Genomic DNA, 20756 nt, shown 5'->3' with positions numbered 1-20756 from the left:
GACAGGTATTTTGATGGAGTCAATGGTGAAATGACTGAATTGGGAGTCTAGATTTTTCAGCGTGTCGGGTGAGCCTACCAGAAGGAGTTCGGTCTTGTCTGAGTTAAGGCATAGTCCATTGTCTGCCATCCAGGCTTGGATGGTGTTGTAGAGGTTGTTGAGGGTCATGGAGTCAGTGTCATAGTTGCCAGTGAGAGTGAGGAGGATCTGTGTGTCGTCGGCGTAGTTAGTGTATGAAATGCCCATGGCGTCGAGGATGAGAAAGTGGTTGTGTGAAGATGTTGTAGAGGGTGGGTGAAAGGCAGGAGCCTTGGGGCACACCGCAGAGAATGATGGTTGGTGATGCGGATGCTAAGTCTGAGAATACTTGCATGGTTCTATCTTGTAGGAAGGAAGTGATCCATGCTGTGGCTTCAGGGGAGAATTTGGCAGTAGAGGAGTGGTGGTGGCATAGGACGTCATGATCCACGAGGTCGAAAGCCGCGGAAAGGTCAGGAAGTAGGAGAAGTGCTGGTTTGCCCATGTCTCTGGCATCATCCATTTGGTTTTTCAGGTCAAGTAGGGCGGTTTCAGTCCCGTGTCTAGGGCGGAAGCCTGATTGGCGGAGTCCTAGAAGTTTGTTCTCTTCAATGAAGTGTTGAACCTGCAGGTAGGCTGCTTTGTCCAGTATTTTGAGGAGGAAAGGGACAGTGGTGATAGGTCTATAGTTGTTGGGGGATGTGGGGTCGAGAGTAGGTTTTTTTAGGAGAGGGCGGACCCAGGCTTCCTTGAGGGAGGCAGGGACTTTCCCAGTAGCAAAGGAGGCGTTTACAAAGGCTGTAAGGAAAGGAGCTAGCGCTCCGGCGCAGTCTTTGATAACGGTGGCTGGGAATGCATCACCTTTGCAATTGGAGGGTTTGATGTTCCTCATTTTGTTGATGTCTTTTTCTAGAATGGGTTTGAATGAGAAAGGTTGGGGGGGTTCCGGGGCTGGTGGTAGGACAGGGGTGTGTGTGTTGGGTAGGGCTTGCTTTGTGGCTAGTATTTTGTTTTGGAGCAGGCTTAATTTATTTTTCATGGCTGTTTGTATATCATCACACCAGGCCTTGTCTTTGGTGAAGTTCTGGGGAGCGGGCGTAGGTTTTTCAAGCTCCCTAAAAATGGCAAAGATTTCTTTAGTGCTGGATTGTGCTTCAGAGATTCTGGATTCAAAGGATTTGGCCTTAGCTAGGGTGACTTTTTTTATATCTAGTGGAGCATGATTTAAAAGTCATCTTGTCTTTGTCGGAGTGAGACATTTGCCACTGAGTGAGAGCGGCCTTTTTTTCAATGCAGAGTGCGAGGAGGTCCGGGGTGAACCAGGAGTTGGAGTGGGTGGTGGGCTTGGATTTACAGGGTTTAAGGGGGGGCAATGGAATTAATGGCTGCTTTGATGGCAACTTCGTAGGCTGTTGCAAGTGTTTCTGGGTCTGTGGAGAAAGGGGGTCTGAAGGCTGGGCCTTGGAGGAAAGGCAGTAGCTTTTCCTTGGTGAGTTGGCGAGAGCTTCTGGCAAGGCAGGGTGGCAGTGGCTGGGGTGGGGGGGTGGTGGAGCAGGTGGTGAGGATGCTGAAGGTGATGATGTGGTGGTCTGACCATGGGGTGGGAGAGTTTCCAGTGATGATGAGTGGGCAGTTATGTTGCGCAATCCAGTCAAGGGTTCTGCCCTGGGTGTGGGTTGGGCTAAAGATGGTGTTATTGTACCCTAGAGCCTTGAGGGCTGAGTCAAGGGATTTGGCTGCTGGGCCCTTCCTGTCCAGGAGACCTAGGTTAACATCCCAAGGAGAATAGCTTTTGATTGATTTTTGAGGTTGTCAGAGAGGAGGTGGATGAGAGAGGCTTGGAAGTCACCTGTTGGGCCTGGGGGGCGGTAGACAATGTGGATAGCAATGGTACATTGGGGATATAGGCTAATTTTGACTTGGAGGTAGTCACTATTGTGCAAGGATTTATCTGCCTTCCTGATAGGAAGGCAGTCTTTGGCAATAATTGCTACACCTCCACCTTTGGAGAGACGATCTTGTCTAGTGATGGAGTATCCAGGTGGTAGTGCGAGGGCGAGTGCCGGGCCAGAGGCCTCGTGTAGCCATGTTTCTGAGATCATGAGCAGATCGAGGTCATGGGTGGTTAGGAGGTCGTGGATGTCTAAAGCGTGGGCATTGATGGACCTAGCGTTAATCAAGGTGCATTTTAGATGTGGTTCGGTAATGGCTGGGGAGGGGGTGGACAGAAGAATTGCAAACCACAGATGTTACATTGGGGGCTCATTTTCAGTGGTGGTGGACACAGGTGGTAACACATTAGGCACAGTAGCATTCAAAATGGTGGTAGAACAATTGCAAACCACAGGTTTTACACTGGGGGGCTCATTTTCAGTGGTGGTGGGCACAAGTGGTAACACATTTGGCACAGTAGCATTCAAAATGGTGGTAGAAGAATTGCAAACCACAGGTTTTACACTGGGGGCTCATTTTCAGTGGTGGTGGACACAAGTGGTAACACATTTGGCACAGTAGCATTCAAAATGGTGGTAGAAGAATTGCAAACCACAGGTTTTACACTGGGGGGCTCATTTTCAGTGGTGGTGGACACAGGTGGTAACACATTTTGTACGGGGGTGGCATCCATGTGGGTGTGGTAAAGTACTTCATTATCTGCTATATTGTCAGTATTCATAGAAGCTGTAGGCTTTTTGCGGAAGAGTCTAGCCGTGGTCACATGTGGCGGATGCGGCAAGGTGCGTGAGCATAGCCGGGCATTGCAGGTGTTCGTGGGGAGGGGATAGGACTTGAAGGTGGCCTGCAGCGTGCGGTTGCGCAATCTGAGGTATCTAGCATGAGGGCATGGGTATGCGCGAGTTGACTTGTAGTTCTGACTCTTACCTCCGAGATGCGGCCTAGATTCCGGGCAGATGAGCAGCAAAGAGCTGATAAGAGCATGGGAGGCCTTTCCTCACGGCCTCTATGCAATGTTATGTGTACCTTTCTTTTTACTGCTGATTTGTCTCCTAGATCCATGCTTCAGCACTTTTATATTACCTGAGGCTGTCAGAGTTCTGTGTCATTGCTGGGGTATTTGCTACTTTTTAGTTTAAGCTATTAGGTGGAGCTAAAAGTCGAAACTATTACATTAGAGTACAGCTAGGGAGAAATGGCATATGTGGAGGGACACAAAGCTTGTATGTGTTGGTTATTTACCCACCCATTGACTGTCTATGGCCATGCTAATCCCTATGGCCCACCCAAACACCTCCTTGTGGGAACTCTTTGAGCTCGCTTTAATCAAGCCTTACCATCATACGTTGTGCTCCTAGTGGCTGCTAGTGTTTTTTCAAAGCAGTCTTCTGAAAGTGAATGACTTAATTGGAGCTTTAAGGGTACCTCTGGTATAATAAACATATCTTACCCAGGTCTACCTTCAGCCACTCGATTTAGAAGCAACATGCATGTCCTTTACTGAAGTCCTGGTAAAAACCAGCATTGGCAAAGACAACAATTTTGGCTTGAGTATAAGTATTAGGCATTTGCCAGGCACTGCTTTTAGATGACCAAGCGCTCGTACCACTTTTCAGCTGCTACCATGGTTAATACGACTATGGCAGTGCCTATCCAATTCCTTTCCTATGCCTACACAAAAGCTAAAACTGTTGACATTGTCAATTCTTGTTTATACATCTCCTGGTCTGTGTCTTGCATTCATACCATGTCCTTTACACCTTCCTCGTGGCTGCTAGTTTTTAAAACGTGCCCTGTAGCTGTGCTAGAAAATAGGTTGTGAACTGCTAATGTTACCCTTGAAATGCTGCTTGTTTAATATTCTGAATTCAGTAAGGAGAAAGAGAGCAAAGGGACTTTAAGAGAGTACGGGGGGCGGAGGTGTTTGTGCCCCGTTCCCCGTAATAATTTAAAATGGCTCTGACCTTATTATTTTCGTAATCTCCAGAGCTTGTGCTGCACTCTGATCATTTTTGTATTACATGTGTGGGATTATGGTCTCCGCCCTAACTCACGGTGCATTGCAAGCTGGCAGTGCGCCATGCACGGCCTGTGTTTATGAAATCTTGCCCGAGCTAGCATAACATGCATGTCCAAACATCCATGTACGGAACTGGGCTCGGTAGAAATCATGTGTTAACTGGCCAACCAGGCGTTCTATCAGGAGGCCCTGGAACGCTCAATTTTAAATGGGACAACTTGGGTCATAACGAAAAAATGTTTATTTCGCCAGAGACTAAACCGGGTCTAAGCTGCAAATCCATTCTAGAGTTTTGCTGCTTTGCTTGTAATCTGCAAACCTCTTTCTAATCCTCCTCTAACGGTAGCACGCAGCCCCACCAAACTGCATTCTTCCTTCTCTTGCTCTTTTGCTGGCGCTGCAAGTTCTCTAAACCGTTTGTAGTGGTTTTAGTCTTCTATGCCTTCCAAAAAAGCATGCAGCTTTTATACAGGCGAAGTGTTGTTTTTGAAAGCCTCTACTCCACCGGGGACTCGTGAGTTTGCGAGCTAGGCAAGTACCTTTATGTAACCTCGAAAGGGCCAGGAGAGAATCGGTGTACTGCGAGCAAAAGTCTGCTTATTTGCCAGGACAGCTTTTGTCTCTTAAGGTAACAGGGATCCGGCACTGCAGCACACCTGTGTGAGGGTTGCATGCCCAGACTCAGGGACAGGGCCCCAGGAATTGTGGGGCTAAGTGCGGCAAACTAATTGCTTGGCCCCTAAATTTGCATATATCACAGGAAGTGACATTACTCGAACCTGAACAGGGAAGGATGAGACTTGAGGGTATTGGATCACGTGGTAAGCAATTTAAACATAGATCTCAGCAGTAGGCACATTAACCCAATGGCTATCATTGCTGCATGCATATTGATTTATGGCTATGGCACACCGAGTATAAAGACACTTTCTTGCATCTACCTGCTCCTTTACCCCAACACACACCCATAGACACTTGCTGTTTTATGGTAGACTGAGCTATACACGATTCAATAACATAACAAGGCATAGTAAAACGTTTCACTCATTCTCTGTTGTGTAGTACTTTGGATGGCCCAAGCCACATTGGTAACTGGCAGCAAATGGAGAACTAAGATGATGGCTCTGCTGTGGCCAGTCCTCTATACTACAAGGGATTACCTTATTTGCCCAGGATCACACACTGTGGTTAAACAGTGTAGCTGGGATTTTAACCATTGCACAATTTAACCACTTGAACAGAAACCTTCCAAACTCCACTTGGCACACACATTTAAAGATTGGATTTCAAGGCCTACATTAATGTCTTGTAGAACAGAGCTCTCCAGTTCCCCACGGCTACGCATGCGAATGCCATCGAGTCCCCATTTTCCCTGGCATGACTTAAGTTTTACAAAATTTCAAATAGAAGAGAAAACACTATAGATCCCAGAATCCAAATGGAAAAAAAACAGGATCTTCCTGGCCTTCTCACACGTGGCCCTGAGAAACCTTAGAGCTCAGATAGTTTTCTTATAAAATACCATCTGATAGCAACTTTACAATAAGTTAATGTTATGTTATGGGAATGTATAGAGTGCACGGTCACCCAGGAGTATCACGGCGCTGATTCTAAGAGACATATGGTAAAGCAAAAGAATAGTGTTGTTGCTTTATTTTCCACATCCTGAAAGGAAAACTAGAAGGCCCGCAATGCTAAATATTATAAGCCTGAACATTTTTTATTTTTTTTAAAAGACCACTACTCGGATAAAAGTTACTTTTGTCACAAACCTCCTGCATGCTGTTGTGTAAAATGTTAAGAGCATTTGCCTATTCATATAAAGCCACCGTTTTTTTAAAAGACTGACGGGCATGGCAAACCTTTAAAGGGGGAGCTTTCTTTTAAGGGAACACCTTACTAAGGTAATGAAGGTGACGACGGAAAAGCCAAAGGAAAATGGAGGAGGCACCCCGATAACCGGGGCAGGGGCCTTCCTCCTTCCGCTCTCTCTTCCCTCCCCCCCTCGGGGGCAGGGGAGAGGGCAGGAAGAGTCCAAAAGAAGCGCCAAGCTCGCCAAAAGCCCGCGAAGGGCCAACAATGGAAAGGGGAGGAGCAAGGGATTCATAAGCAGCAGGCGCCCGGCACAGGAGCACTTGCAGCTCTTCCAGCAACCGGGCGCCTGCTGACCAGGAGAGGATTTCGTTTTCAGCAGCAGGAACCAGGAAACAAACAAAGGAGCTGCGGGCGAGGACGCAGTGCTGGTGCCTGGGGCTGCTGTGTGAGTCAGCAGGTGAAGAAACTGTGGATCGAGGTGGAGACTGGCACAGCGAGGGACGAAGGAACAGCCAAACAGAGAGCAGCCAAGGCGCCGGATCCACGAGGAAGCCAAGGGAACAGCTGAGTAGATATCAGCTGAAGCGTCGGATCCACGAGGAAGCCGTCAACGTTGGTGAAGACGGTGAGCAGTAGGGATCCAGCGTAGTGGAGGAGCGAGCAGGCGGCGGCGTGCTCCCCGGGCCAGCCTAGGGTAAAAACAAGGTACTTACAAAGAGCGGCCATAAATATTTAAATAATTTGACTGCATCAAGCCGCATGGGTGAAACATCCAAAAGTGTTGAATTCTTGTAAACTGCATCGAGCCGCCTGGATGAAACTTCCGAAAGCTTAAATATTTGTAATTGCATCGAGCTGCCTGGGTGAATCAATAGCTACGGACATAAAATATTGGGCAATTGCTATAATTGGAATACTGCAAGCTTGTGCCGGCATCGAGCCACATGGGTGAAACATTAGAAAGGAGCGGCCATACTCGAGAGACTTTTGTATGCAAGCCAGTCTCCGTGGCACAGTCAGTAAGTGTTCTGACTTGTACCTGAGAGGTGGGGGGTTCGAGCCAAACCTCCAACTTCAAAATGCTGAAAGTGTTGTGAAAAATAATTATTAGGAGCGGCCATACTCGAGAGACTTTGGTGTGCATATACGGGCTCGCCTGGGTGAAACATTAGCAAGGAGCCGACATACTGGGAAAACATTTCGGTTGCATATGCGGCCTCGCCTGGGTGAAGCATTAGAAAGAAGCGGCCATACTCGAGAGACTTTTTTGGTGCATATATGGGCTCACCTGGGTGAATCATTAGAAAGGAGCGGCCATACTCGAGAGACTTTGGTGTGCATATGCGGCCTCGCCTGGGTGAAGCATTAGAAAGAAGCGGCCATACTAGAGAGACTTTTTGGTGAATTTACGGGCTCGCCTGGGTGATAAGTATAAAGGATCGCCCAGAGTTGAGAGACTTTGTTAACATCACCGAAGGGTGATAATATCTGTGGATCCTTGTTTGAATGCGTGGAATAGCCAGCCCATCTTGGGTGGAGGCTTACAAAGGAACGGCCATAGTTGTTGATACTGTTGTTTACATTGCCGGGCTCGTCTGGGTGAACGTCACAGAGGAGGGGCCAGATTTGTGGATACTTTCTGAGTACTTTGCCGGGCTGGATTCAGGCGATGGGGTTTAAGGAAGTAGTTTTGAACAAACTCGAGCAGAATGGTAAATAACTGGTATGTTTAAAGATGCATCTGGCCCGCAGCGGGTGAAAGCATCAAAAGATTTGAGCAATAGGGTTTAAGGAAGTAAATTTTGAACGAGCTCAGGCAGGATTGTAATTTAACTGAGGGAGTTGGACAAACATCCAGCCCGCAGTGGTGAAGACGACAAAGGATTGAGGACGTTGAGCGCAAAGAAGTATTTTGTGAATGATCTGACCTCAAAATTGGAGCAAGAATATGGCGACATATGTCTATGTGAGCAGGTTGACCAGGCGGTCATCGTGTGGCGCTGGATTTACTCTGGAGATTGGGCGGTTTCGATTTCTGCGAGACTGTGAGCTCTGGCTGGGCTGCTGAATTTGAATAATGCAGCGTGGTTCAGCTGATTTAACGTGCATGAGAGGTTAATTGGTAATACAGGGTTACTTTGCTGAAAGCACCGGGTTCCGGTTTGGTGCACGGGGGGAATGTGGTGGGGTGGCCTTCTGTGTGTTTCATAGGCGGTCCTTGTGGTGTGGTGTCCACGGTTTTCTCTGGCGCCAGCTACGAGCCTCACACGAGATAAGGTTCAGGGGCAGGGGCGTAGGAGACCCATACAATCTGAGGGGGACAAGGGACACCTTGGGGACTTTGCTTTTTTAAAGAACTCGACTTTTCACAAAATTAATATAGCAGTATGTATTAAATTACATATATCATCACTGTATAAAACAAGAGAAAAGAAGAAAACAACACAGAAGAAAATTAAGAAAAAGAAAAGCACTTTAGAGTATAAAATCCTCCCAGCAATGGACATTTGGGGCAGGCGGTTCAGCGAGGTGATGGTGTGCGGCCAGGGAAAGTATGGAAGGCGTCAGCTGGGGGACTAACATGTGTAATTTCGGCGGCGGAAATACTAGATTGTGACTGTTTTTTGTAAACCGCAGCACTTTCCCGTGCAGCTGCAAATGGGAGGGTTAAAGCTTTTGATTGGGCCACAGTGTACCTGGGCGGAGCGTTCTGGAAGGATCATATCTCTGGTGCGGTGCTATCGCAACTGCCACATGGGGCAGGGGTTGGTGGTACAGCTGCTGTTTCTGTAGAGGAGTGGGGTTTAAGGCTTTCATTGTAGGTGACAGCTGTACTCTTGGGAAATATAGGGCTAGCCACCAGTAGAGCTCCAATAAAACAGCTAGTGGTACGGGTTTGGGGCGGTTGGAAGGACAAGACGCCCCAATGGCGGTCAATGTAAAGTTAGCAAAAGTATCTGGAATTATGGCGAGGGTAAAAGCGCTCGGACACACAATGTGGGAAAAGGGGACAAACAAGTCCTTGGTGGGAACATGGTATCACGTCGCGCTGTTATTTGGTACCGCAGGTGCTGCTCGGGTGGCTGGAGGTGAAAAACGATTAGGTAGTTTAGCTAATTGTAGTTATGTACAGTAACAGTGGATTAGTTATCAGCCACGTGGGTGACGGCATTTGTTTGTGTTTTGTGGTAGCAGCCACAGAGGTGACACAGGGGCTACAGAGTGTTCAAATGGGTCAGCTGAATTCGCAAGTAACTGGTAGGGGTTTGCAGTGAGGGACCCTATTACGGAACTCACTTGGTGGCCCGTGAAGAGACGTTGCGGTAGACAACTTTGTAGTGCAGCAGGCGTTTAAGGGAATTTCCAGCACACAAAGGTGGTTGGTCGGGAGTGGCAAGGCATTGCAAATTTGGAGGACATAAGAGTGAGTGTACCTAAGTGAATAGGGCTAATCGGGATGTACAAAGCGTAGAGGTGAGGATAGCTCAGGAGGAACAGACTGGCCTTGGAAGCAAGACGACACAGAGCAACATAGGCGTGATCCCATGCTAGCTCTGGAAAACCTTGGGGTATTAAGCACATTAGAAAAAACCTATCCTCCTACCAACGTTCCAAATGATATAAAGCAGCTTAGGAGAGGATGGGAGAATAGGCCGGGGAGGCAATAAGGGCATGGAGGTAGATGGATACCCTTGTAGGCAACCATATCTGGGCAGATTCTAGTGGACAAGGGATGGGACATATCTGAATTGGCCAAGGGGTGAAGGTCGTTTGGGCACTCAGGTCAGTGGCTGATCCACCAAGGCCAATGCACAGGAGGGCATACCCTACAAAGCAGATTGTCCAGGTTGGGTCATGGTGGGGTACCTTATCACTGCAGGGCCTGGTAGTTGCAAGGGCATTGATGCGGGGGAGAGGGCTCAGGCTAACCATTGGGCTGCAGAAGTGGCCACGAAAGTTACTAATACACAACGCAATTTATGGGGGCTTGCGCACGTGGGTCAGTTCGGTGGAATCAATATAACACCAGTAGTATGTGGCAAAAGGTGGGATAAGTTTTGAGCCAAAAGACAAGTCAGTAGGTACAGTAGCTTCATGAATAGACTCCACTACTCGGGAGTCGGACCAGCGCCTCTTGGGAGCCTAAAAACGGCAGGGGCGTCTGGTGGTGGCAACGAGGGCTCCGCTTCCTCGAACAAAATGGCTTTCTCTCAGCCCGAAAACACCTGCAGGGGCAGGGAGGTATCAGGCACGAAGGGTTGAGAGAGTTGTGTCTACGAAGGAGATGGTTGGGCAAGGAACGGAGTCGGACCAGCGCCTCTTGGGAGCCTAAAACGGCAGGGGCGTCTGGTGGTGGCAACGAGGGCTCCGCTTCCTCGAACAAAGGGCGCTCTCTCAGCCCACAAACACCTGCCGGAGCAGGGGGTTATCAGGCACAGAGGGTTGAGAAAGTGGTGTCTACGAAGGAGATGGTTGGACAAGGCAAGGAACGGAGTCGGACCAGCGCCTCTTGGGAGCCTAAAACGGCAGGGTGTCTGGTGGTGGCAACGAGGGCTCCGCTTCCTCGAACAAAGGGCGCTCTCTCAGCCCAAAACACCTGCAGGGGCAAAGGGGTATCAGGCACAGAGGGTTGAGAGAGTTGTGTCAACGAAGGAGATGGTTGGGCAAGGAACGGAGTCGGACCAGCGCCTCTTGGGAGCCTAAAACGGCAGGGGCGTCGGGTGGTGGCAACAAGGGCTCCGCTTCCTCGAACAAATTGCGCTCTCTCAGCCCAAAACACCTGCAGAGGCAGGTGGGTATCAGGCATGGAGGGTTGAGAGAGTTGTGTCTCCAAAGGAGATGGGGTACACAGAACTTCTAGAGCTACTAAAGAGGAAAAGGGGGAGCCACGGTGGGCGGTAACCCACCTTTGGCGTGGCGGTGTTGTGGCGACCAATGATAAGAGACAGACTCCGAATGAGCCATTGCTAAACCGGAAGGGGCTTCGCTCGTTCTGGACAGCGCCTCCTGGGAGCCTAAACGGCGGGGGTGTCTGGCAGTAGCAATGAGGGCTCAGCTTCCCCCCAGCAAACGGCGCTCCCCCAGTCCGCAAATACCTGCAGGGGCAGGCGGTTCTCAGACTCAAAGGTCTTGGGGGAGTTGAGCCTACGATGGACATGGAAAAAAGGGGGAAGCAGGATGGGGAGCAGTCGCCACACCTTTGGAGCTATTTTCAATATCTGTTTGCTGTGGTTGTATATATGTGAAAATAAATCTGCGGCCTTGTTATGCCAAACAAAAGGAAAATGTCTCATGCAGCACCTTACTGGAGGGGAAAGGAAAAGGGGCTTGCAAGAATGAGATATTGGTGATGCATATGGCATAGCAAATGGACAAATGCCCAGGTTATGAAGGTGACGACGGAAAAGCCAAAGGAAAATGGAGGAGGCACCCCGATAACCGGGGCAGGGGCCTTCCTCCTTCCGCTCTCTCTTCCCTCCCCCCCTCGGGGGCAGGGGAGAGGGCAGGAAGAGTCCAAAAGAAGCGCCAAGCTCGCCAAAAGCCCGCGAAGGGCCAACAATGGAAAGGGGAGGAGCAAGGGATTCATAAGCAGCAGGCGCCCGGCACAGGAGCACTTGCAGCTCTTCCAGCAACCGGGCGCCTGCTGACCAGGAGAGGATTTCGTTTTCCCACCCACCCACCCTACAAGAGGAGCAGCGACGGCAGAGCCGGGACGTCGTCGTCGCAGGACGTCGGAGCGGTGTTGTGGCGACCAATGATAAGAGACAGACTCCGAATGAGCCATTGCTAAACCGGAAGGGGCTTCGCTCGTTCTGGACAGCGCCTCCTGGGAGCCTAAACGGCGGGGGTGTCTGGTAAGTAGCAATGAGGGCTCAGCTTCCCCCCAGCAAACGGCGCTCCCCCAGTCCGCAAATACCTGCAGGGGCAGGCGGTTCTCAGACTCAAAGGTCTTGGGGGAGTTGAGCCTACGATGGACATGGAAAAAAGGGGGAAGCAGGATGGGGAGCAGTCGCCACACCTTTGGAGCTATTTTCAATATCTGTTTGCTGTGGTTGTATATATGTGAAAATAAATCTGCGGCCTTGTTATGCCAAACAAAAGGAAAATGTCTCATGCAGCACCTTACTGGAGGGGAAAGGAAAAGGGGCTTGCAAGAATGAGATATTGGTGATGCATATGGCATAGCAAATGGACAAATGCCCAGGTTATGAGCACGTCAGTGCAAACACTCATGAAAATCCCACTCTCTTTTGATGTGCGTTTACATTGTGAAAGAAGCCAGGCCTGACCGAGAAGGGTCCTGCAGCTGCATGATGGCTGGATCCCCACTGACTACAGTGCTGGAGATTCACAGAGGCTGACCCTCTTTCACGAAGAAAGGGGGTCAGCCTCTGCGCAGGGCCCCATGAGCGGGAGGCCAAGTGCAGGCCTTGCTGCCAGTACCTGGTCTTTGAGGAGGAGAACCTTCTGAGAGTCAAACTCCTAGTATTACCTACTCAAGGAAACACAACTGAAATTCTGAAGTTCGACTGACTCTCCCCCAGCCATGCAGGTTTTTCAGAAGCAACTAGCAGCCCACGTGGCCTTGTCCAATTTTCTTTAAAGTCTAGTGAACTAGGTGTGAGGGGCTGGCCAGCCCCTTGAAGCGCCGCTAGAGGCGCACAGCCTGGCAAAGCTGGAGGTGTAAGGGGAAGGGGCACCCCCGGGCCCAGCCACATCGCACCCCACCCCCCCCCCACCCCCCCCCCCCGCCGCCTGGAGTACAGCAGGAGCTGAAGGTATCGAGAGCGCTTCGTTGTGGCATCACGAGCAAGAGGACGTGTTGGCTAATTATTGGTTGGTGTCCCCTGGGGGTGCTGGCAGTTCTCTTGTGATGCACATTTTGGTCAACGCACCATCCGTCGGCCCGGGTGGGGGAGCTGCGTGTGCTTGATTGTTTAAATTTGCAGATTGTGTCGAATTTAATTTTCCATCTTTGTCAGTTGCCTTGCCGCCTTGTTGCTGTGCCGTATGGGGCTTTGTATATGGAATATTTATGTCAAATGCACAAGGCCACAGGTTTGTGATTTTTGTGGGATGTAATTTGTGGCCTTTACGCAGTGGACCGCACCTCAGAAATGTTTGAGGAGAATTAATTGGGTTGTCCCTCTGGTGGTCGCCCTGCCGCGGGAGGGTGGTGAGGTTGTTGGTCTGATATTTGTGGCGGCCCGTTGCTAGCATGCAATGGGTCCTCCCTCCAGTCAGGCATCACAATGGTGTTTCTGTCCACAATGTATTCATTTTATTGATTTTATTTCTTATTTTGCACCACATTCTCATGGGCCTCAGGGCGCCCGAAAAACAGGACGAGGGGGCCCCGGGGGAACGCAAAGCATTTCCCCCCGGGTTATTTTGGCCGCTGCACACAGGTCAATGAGATGGTCTGCGCGCAGCGCGCCCCCAGGGATATTTAAGGGGGCAGGGAAGGTTCGGGAGCAGGCGACAGCTAGGACGAGCATTTGTCCTGGTCGCCTGCTCTCGAGCCTTTCCTGCGTTCTGGGCCTGCTAGGGTGTTAGCAGAGGGGAGAGGTTTGGGAAGTATAGCCGATAGTGGGGGCGGGCAGAATTAGTGATGGGCTACATTAGTTATAAAAGTAGTCGGGGGTACCGTAGATAAGGTACCCCCTCTTACCATGGTCTTCTGGGCAGCTCCGCAGTGTATTGCTGCCGAGTCGGGTGGGGGCCCCCGGTGTGGGTGAAAGGGCTCTGGTGAGGGCTGTGTCCTCTCGGGTTGCGAGGGACGGCGGTTCTCGCATTTCGGGGAGTGGGCGTCCGGTGGGCGGTGTGGGGGACCTGTCAGGCCATCAAGGGGGCCAGTAGTTGGGTGGGTGCGGGGAGAGAGGTCCATTGTGTCACGGGCGCGCAAGTTCTGGTGGCCGGAGCCTCATAGCAGTGCGGTAGCAGGGACTTGCCAGAGGTGGCAGTCTTAGCCCTTAAAGGGGCCGCACCATTGTTATGTTGGAGTGCGATCTGAGGAGCGGCAGCCTTTCAGTGCAAGGGCTTACTGGTGCGGTGCTGGCGGCGTGTCTTTAGGGAGCGGCAAGATCTTCAGTAGCAGTTGCAGTGTGGGGATTGGGGGCAGCCACTGCATTTAAGTGGCATATCAGCATCAAAGCGCCAGTGGTGCGGGCTGGTTTGACAAGGGGCATTTTGGGAAAAATTATGCAGGTAGTTAGGGCTATAAAAAAAATAATAATAATTTAAAAAACGAATTAGAAAGTAAATAATTATAATAGTACAAGCAATAAATACTCAAGGAAGGGAAATAAAGGCATACATAAATAATAAGCATAGGGGAGAAATTTAGATCAGGAATTTTAGCTAAATCATATACAGAATTTTCGGGGATTAGTATTTAAACGGTAGCCAGTTGCAGTGGCCCATAAGGGTAGCTGGCTTTAGGGATTGAGGGCAATCTTGGCGGTTAGTTGGACGGGGGTCATTTGTCCGGGCTTACAGCAGGAGGTTGGGCAGCGTGCTGGGTGAGGTGTGGCTCAGGGGCTTTGCTAGCAGCTTTAGTTGGGCAGGTCGGTGCCCATGTGGAGCAGGATGGTGGGGCAAGGGGAAGAGTTATAATAATTAATAAAGAAAAATAAATAGTACGAAGTTCCCTGTATCAAGAGTATACCAGCTACGTGGTACCACCCCGCCGCCACACGCGTGCTTTCCCCGGGTAGGTTTGGCTAGGGGGTTTATTTCATTTGGGGTAGAGTAGCTAGAGGTTTATTTTGGCGCCCAGCTATAGTATTTCTGGTTCGCCATGGTGGGACAGGGGTCCAAGAAGAAGGGTTTGATGGATGCCAAGCCGCTGAGGGAGGCTTTGGAGATTGGCAGGGCATCCAAAGCCCAGCTGGAGGGGGCTGTGGGTGAGGTCACGGGTGAGGGGGAGGTCGGTGGAGAAAGGCCGCAGCGGAGAGCAGCGGCAGATGGGGCTCTCGCGGCAGTGGTGGCATGGAGCCCCGCGACGGGCAGAGGGGAGGTCTGGGAGTTGAGGGGTAGGAGAACGAAGAGGGAGATTGACAGGAGAGCTTCCAGGGGAGGAGGTGTAGTTGGGAGAGGGGTCAGGAAGGGATTTGGGGGACAAAGACAGGGTGCAGGAAGGGGGCTTTAGGAGTTTGCAAAAAGGTGCAGGGTGGTTGGGGGGTGAAGGTGGGGATGACTGGGTGCAGAGAGGGATGACAGAGCGGAAGATCAGGGGAAGAAAATATCTGCAGAAGAGTGCAGGTGGGAGGAGGAGAGAGCGGCCCCCTTCGATTAGTGAGGTGAGGGAGGGGTGCGGAACGGCCTCCCCGGCTAGGAGGATTTCAGGCGGAGGGCACAGAGCGGCCCCCACTAGGGCAGAAGGGGAATATGGAGAGGGTTTAAGAACGGCCCCTCCCCAAACTTCGCGAGGACAGTCTAGAGGGCACAGCACGGCCCCTAGTGAGGAGGACCACAGGGTGGAGGAGAGGACCCCTCGCCCGAGAGAAGAGGACCAGGAAGGGGTTTCTGCGGCCCCGCCGAGAAGTTGCCGATGGAGTGGCGGGGCGGACGCCCCGGGCTCACAAGAGGAGGATCTGCTCGAGCATGTGCTCGCAACAGCAATGGTATTACAGGGGGGATGATAAAGGGATGGGAGGATGAAGGGTAGAGTGAGGTAAGGAAGAGGGGGGGTGAGAAGGGGCCTAAAATGGGAAGGGGAAAGACAGGAGCAAGTGGGCTGGAGGGCAAGAGGTCGGGGGATAACTGGCTGGGTGAGACTGTTGACATGTTTGGTCCCCGCAGCAGGAGCCCAGTAAGGAAGGAGATGAGGAGCGCCGTAGTGGAGGCCAGGCTGCAGACGGGCGATGGCAGGGCGGAAAGAGGTGAGAAGGAAAGGGACTGGTCAGTGGCATGGCAGAGGGGGGACACGAGGTTGGGGCCAAGAATAGAAGGGACCGGGTTGCAAGGGGTGAGGAGGGAGATTGGCATGCAGGATATGGGAGCCTTGGTGGGGGAGAAGATTCCTTCGGTGGAAGTGCAGACAGAGAGGGAGATTTGAGCCCTGGGCACCCAAGGTTTAGGTTACTAAGGAGAAAGATGCAGAGGGAAAGGGCAAGGAGAAAAAGCTGCCATACATGGGCATTACGAAACCCCTGGGAGCACATTTGATGACAACGACAAAGGATAAGATATGGGTTGGGGAATTTGTGGACGTGTTCATGTTGCTTCATAGGGAGGTGAAAGCCAAAGAGGAATCTAAAGAGGAGGAGAGGGAGCTGGCATCGCGTCCAAAGGTACCGGTGACGATTGAGAATTGGATGTCGGCTTTTATTGTCTATGCGAGTGTCTATTGTGAGAAATTCCCAGAGAGATCTGTGGCTCTGTTAAAGTACACGGACGTGATTAGAAAGGCATTCACGAGTTTCGGAGGCTTCGCATGGGTGCGTTATGACGAGGAGTTTACAGCAAGGTTGGCGGAGGACAGTCAGGCGGTTTGGGGGGAGTTAGATATGGATCTCTGGTTGCAATGGATGGCGCCGACGAGGCCAGCTCCAACGGTACACATGGCAAGCGACTTACCTGTGCCTTAACGGCCCTTTCTTGGTCACCCCGACCTGGAAGGGGTGGGGGGAGGCGGCAGAGGTCAGCCCTGAGCAGCATGTTGGGCGTTCATAAAGAAGGTTGCACGAGGATGATGTGCAAATTTAAACTCTAGTGCAGCAGGTATGCGGGTCGGCATCCGATTACACATTGTTTTCAGGAAGGTGACAGAAGGAAAGGGTGAGAAGCAGGGCAAGGAGGTGGGGTGGGCGTATGCCAGTTAAAGTGGAGGGTTCCAGTAGGTGGGGCATCAGTTTATCGGAAAGGGAGGGGGGGCGCAAAGGTTGGGGAGTGGTTGCTGTCATGATTCCTGCCCCTCATGTCCTAAGCCCTCCAAGATGTCGGGCTGGAGCCAGGCCACAATCACCTACATGGCCCTCAAGGGCCTCTCCATCCCTCCAAAGACTCACTTGGAGTCAGACTTGGCGCTTGTGGCACCAGACTCACTCACTCCCATAGGATAACATAGGGGATTTGACTAGTGCATTGATGGGGACAGGTTGGATGCCCACACATATTTCGGTTCCCAGAACTGCATGTGCAGTCTAGTCTTTTGGGTGTGGTTCAGCCCAGAGACACATGGGATACCCAGAGACTATTTAAGCCATGCCCAGGCTGAGAAACATGCTTTGTGTTTTCTGCACCTGCAGCGTGACACTCACCGTGTTCAGATCGGTCTCCAGTAGGCCTGCATCTTTCTTCTGCGCTCAGCTCCTGCAACAACAAGAACACTGTTAGGAACAGCCTTACCTTGCGGCACTTCTACCCATCATTCATCGCTTCTTCTGTTCTGCGGGCATCTTCGACGGTGCCATTCCCATCCCGGCACTCCGCTTCCTAAGGAAAAGGGAAAAGAACAGAAAAAGGGCATTAGTAAGCATTCATCAAATCTTTGCTTATTTTTAAAGACTGTACAAGCTTCAAACGCTTACCTGAATCCCAGCCGCTCTGGGGAAACTCTGTCCCCGGAACTTCTCATCCATCTACAAGAGGGAAAAGACACTCCAAGTTAGCGTGGAACCATCTAGAGGCGCCGCATATCGTGCTTACTCACCGCATTTCTTCTTCATAACCGGCATCCACGCTGAAAATGTCACGGCACCTAAAAGACACAGAAAAAGACCTCAGTTCAATACAAATACGAAAGGGTCGCATCGCGCTCTCACTCACCTTCAGCGCTACTCATCTGAGCAGCACGTCGCCATCCCCGGACGCTGGCCATCATCTAAGGAAGGAAAGGAACGAAGTTAGAGAACTGTTCAAAAGACTCATTATACTTACCTGTCGGACTCTTGCCAGTGAAGTAACTAGGCGGCAACGAGCCCGCATCAATCAACGTGCCCCTGCGCTGAAAGCAGGACGGAGAGCACACTTTCCAAGAAAACAAGGTGAGCTGTGGATCAAAGGGAAGGGTTGGACCCCGGGGAAGAAGGGGTTCAAGCACATAGAGACAATAGTGAGTTAAACCCTACCAATCCTGTGTTTCAGGCCCAGTCTCCAGTCGAGTAGACTCCAGGGAAGTGTTTGAGGTCGTAAGAGGTCAGAACAGGCTGAGTGATGTCCCCGTGGATGCCAGGTGAGCGTTAGTTTTGGATGCGATCCCAAGGGTGTAGGAAATGGGGTGAGGAGGAAGACATTTAGGTAGGGCGGGGGAGTGCTGCGGGGGGGCTAACTGTGAAAAATGTTAGGGGGTGGTGGCCATCATTAGGAGGGCGTGGAAGACTGTGGCGAAGCCCTCACGTTTGCCGCACAACAAGGTGAACAAGCTTTGGGGGGGACGTGAGAGGGTTATAGCAGCACAGAGTCAATACGGAGAGACTATCGGAGGTTAAGAGGATATCGCAGCTTCGAGCGTGCGGTAGTAGCCCCGGTTCGCAGGAGGGGCAGGAGACGGCATATGCTAGGGCGAGAATTGAGTATGCACAACATGGGAGGAACTTGGCTCGTTAGAGGTGACTGCAGGGACGGGGGTACGGGTTTGGATCCCAAAGATCCCAGTAATATGTGCCCAATCACCAACACCAATTTTATCCTGAAAATTATGGAAAAAATTTCTACAGAACAACTGCAGGGACATGTGGAAGCCAATAACATTCTGCACGAGCAGCAGTCGGGTTTCCGCGCTGCTCACAGCACGCAAACCGCAATGTTAGATCTTCAATCAAGATTGCTCTTCATAGTGGACAAGGGTAAGACAGGGATACTAATGCTTCTGGACCTATGAGCGGCTTTTGATCTTGTCGATCACACACTGCTACAGCAGGTACTGCAGAAAACAGCAGAATGCTCCAAAGCAGCCCTGGCCTGGCTGGCATCTTTTCCCATAGATTGAGTAGCCAGAGAACACTGGGAAGAGAAGTTCTCAACCCCAACCCCTATAAGTGCAGGGGTACCACAGGGAGCTAGTATATCCCCTCTCCTTTTCAACCTATTCATGGAATATCTATGTGTACTTCTAGAATCCATCAGCGTATATTTTTCCAACTACCAAGCGAGGGATAAGCTTGGAACAGAATATGAGGAGTTTGTGGTCAAAAACTCATGTATTAAGGTAGTCTCCCATGTAAAAACACTTGGGATGATGATGATGGAGTCTACCTTGGGCACAGAAGCACAGACAAAATACTTCTACAAAAACAATGCCTATTATATAAGGCTCCTGAGAGCCATCTGCCCACTCCTCAATGAGAACAACGTGGCCACGATAGCCAGGGCCATTATACTGGCACACCTTTATTATGGCAATTCGTTATTGTTGGGAGCAGCCGCAAAAATGCATCATTAAATGCCAGATAATGGAAAATAAGGCGGTTCAGGTTGTAAAAGGGATCAATAGAAGAGATCACGTGACGGAGGGCAGAAGATCTCTTCATTGGCACAGGGTTGAGGAGAGTATCCTCTTTAAATCCATGACGTTAGTGCACAGATGTTTATATGGAACATCCCCGTCGTACCTCAGATCCAAGTCAAACAGGACCCTGAGATCACAAGCACTAGGCAAGCTACAGGTACCTTTGGTAAACCGAGTCTTGGGTGCCGTGCAATCCTTTCCGGTCTAGGCAGCTCGGCAGTGGAACAACCTTCCATTGACAATGCGAGTAGAACCGAACTACAAAACATTCAAGAAAAATCTGAAGACCCACCTGTTTAACTAAAATCCAGACTTGATAGTCTCCCACCAGCACCCTGATCGCCTATCTGAATCGGTCTCTCTGCACCCTGATGCCTGCGGGCTATTGGCGCATTACAAACACAAATACAATGCACCGCCCTCCTGGAGTCAGACAAATGATCTGCCTTGCTGGCCAAAAATGGCACAAACCGCACTGTTCTGAACAACTTGGAGGGCTTGAAGATTAGCTTTAGTCATTCTAGACAAAAGGCTTTTACAATAATCAAGCCTAGAATTCACTAGTGCTTAGGCCAGGATAGATCTGTTCTGGATGGGAATATAGGGCCTTATTTGATTTAGGAGTTTAACCACATACCCACATGATGCTTGTGTGTTGGTTATATGGCTTTTCATGTTTAGCTCTGCATCTAAATAAGCACCAAGTGTCTTGATGTTGGTGGACACTGCAATCTGACTGTTGGCGATATCAAAACCTTTGTTTAGAGAGTCCACTTTGGTCAGGCCTTGGCTAGCAGCCACGATGAGAAGCTCCGTTTTGGTATCATTAAGAGCAACAGAATTGGAGATCATCCTGGAATGGATGGCTTGATACACTGAATTAAGAGCTTCGGAGTCCAGTGTGTAATTCCCCGAGTGTTCAAAGACCACCTGGGTTCATCAACGCAGTTAGTGTAGCGGACACCCAAGCGGTTCGGTAGGTCCAGAAGTGGTCTTATGTAGATGTTGATTTAAGAGGGGGAGATGCACAAACCCTGTGGAACTCCCCCATTGTTTTTGTCAGGGTGCGATTGTACATCTTCCACTGCTACTCTTGACACGCAGGGCCAAGGAAGGATGCTATGCAATCCGAAGCATCCTGGGAGCGGCCTACAAGACTCTTCAACCTGTTGACCAGAATGGAATGGTCGACCAGGTCGAAGGCCATCGAGAGTTTTAGGAGCATCAAGAGTGCAGGACGACCTGTATCCACAATGCTGGCCAGGGGTGGCTTTTAAATCCAGGAGGACTGTCTAAGTCCCATGTCGGGCACAAAAACCGGACTGATACATGCCCAGAACATTATTCTGTTCCAGGAACTACTGAAATCGAAGATAGGCCATCTTATCCAATATTTTTAGAACAAACGGGACATTTGTAATAGGGCGATAGTTGTCTGCTAAGCAGGGTCCAGTGAGCTCTTTTTCAGCACGGGGGGTTATCCATACTTCAAGGGAT

The sequence above is a fragment of the Ambystoma mexicanum genome, chromosome 1p (genome assembly GCF_040938575.1).
Source record: "Ambystoma mexicanum isolate Mex_15411 chromosome 1p, UKY_AmexF1_1, whole genome shotgun sequence".
Lineage (NCBI taxonomy): Eukaryota > Metazoa > Chordata > Amphibia > Caudata > Ambystomatidae > Ambystoma > Ambystoma mexicanum.
This window is presented reverse-complemented; position numbering follows the sequence as displayed.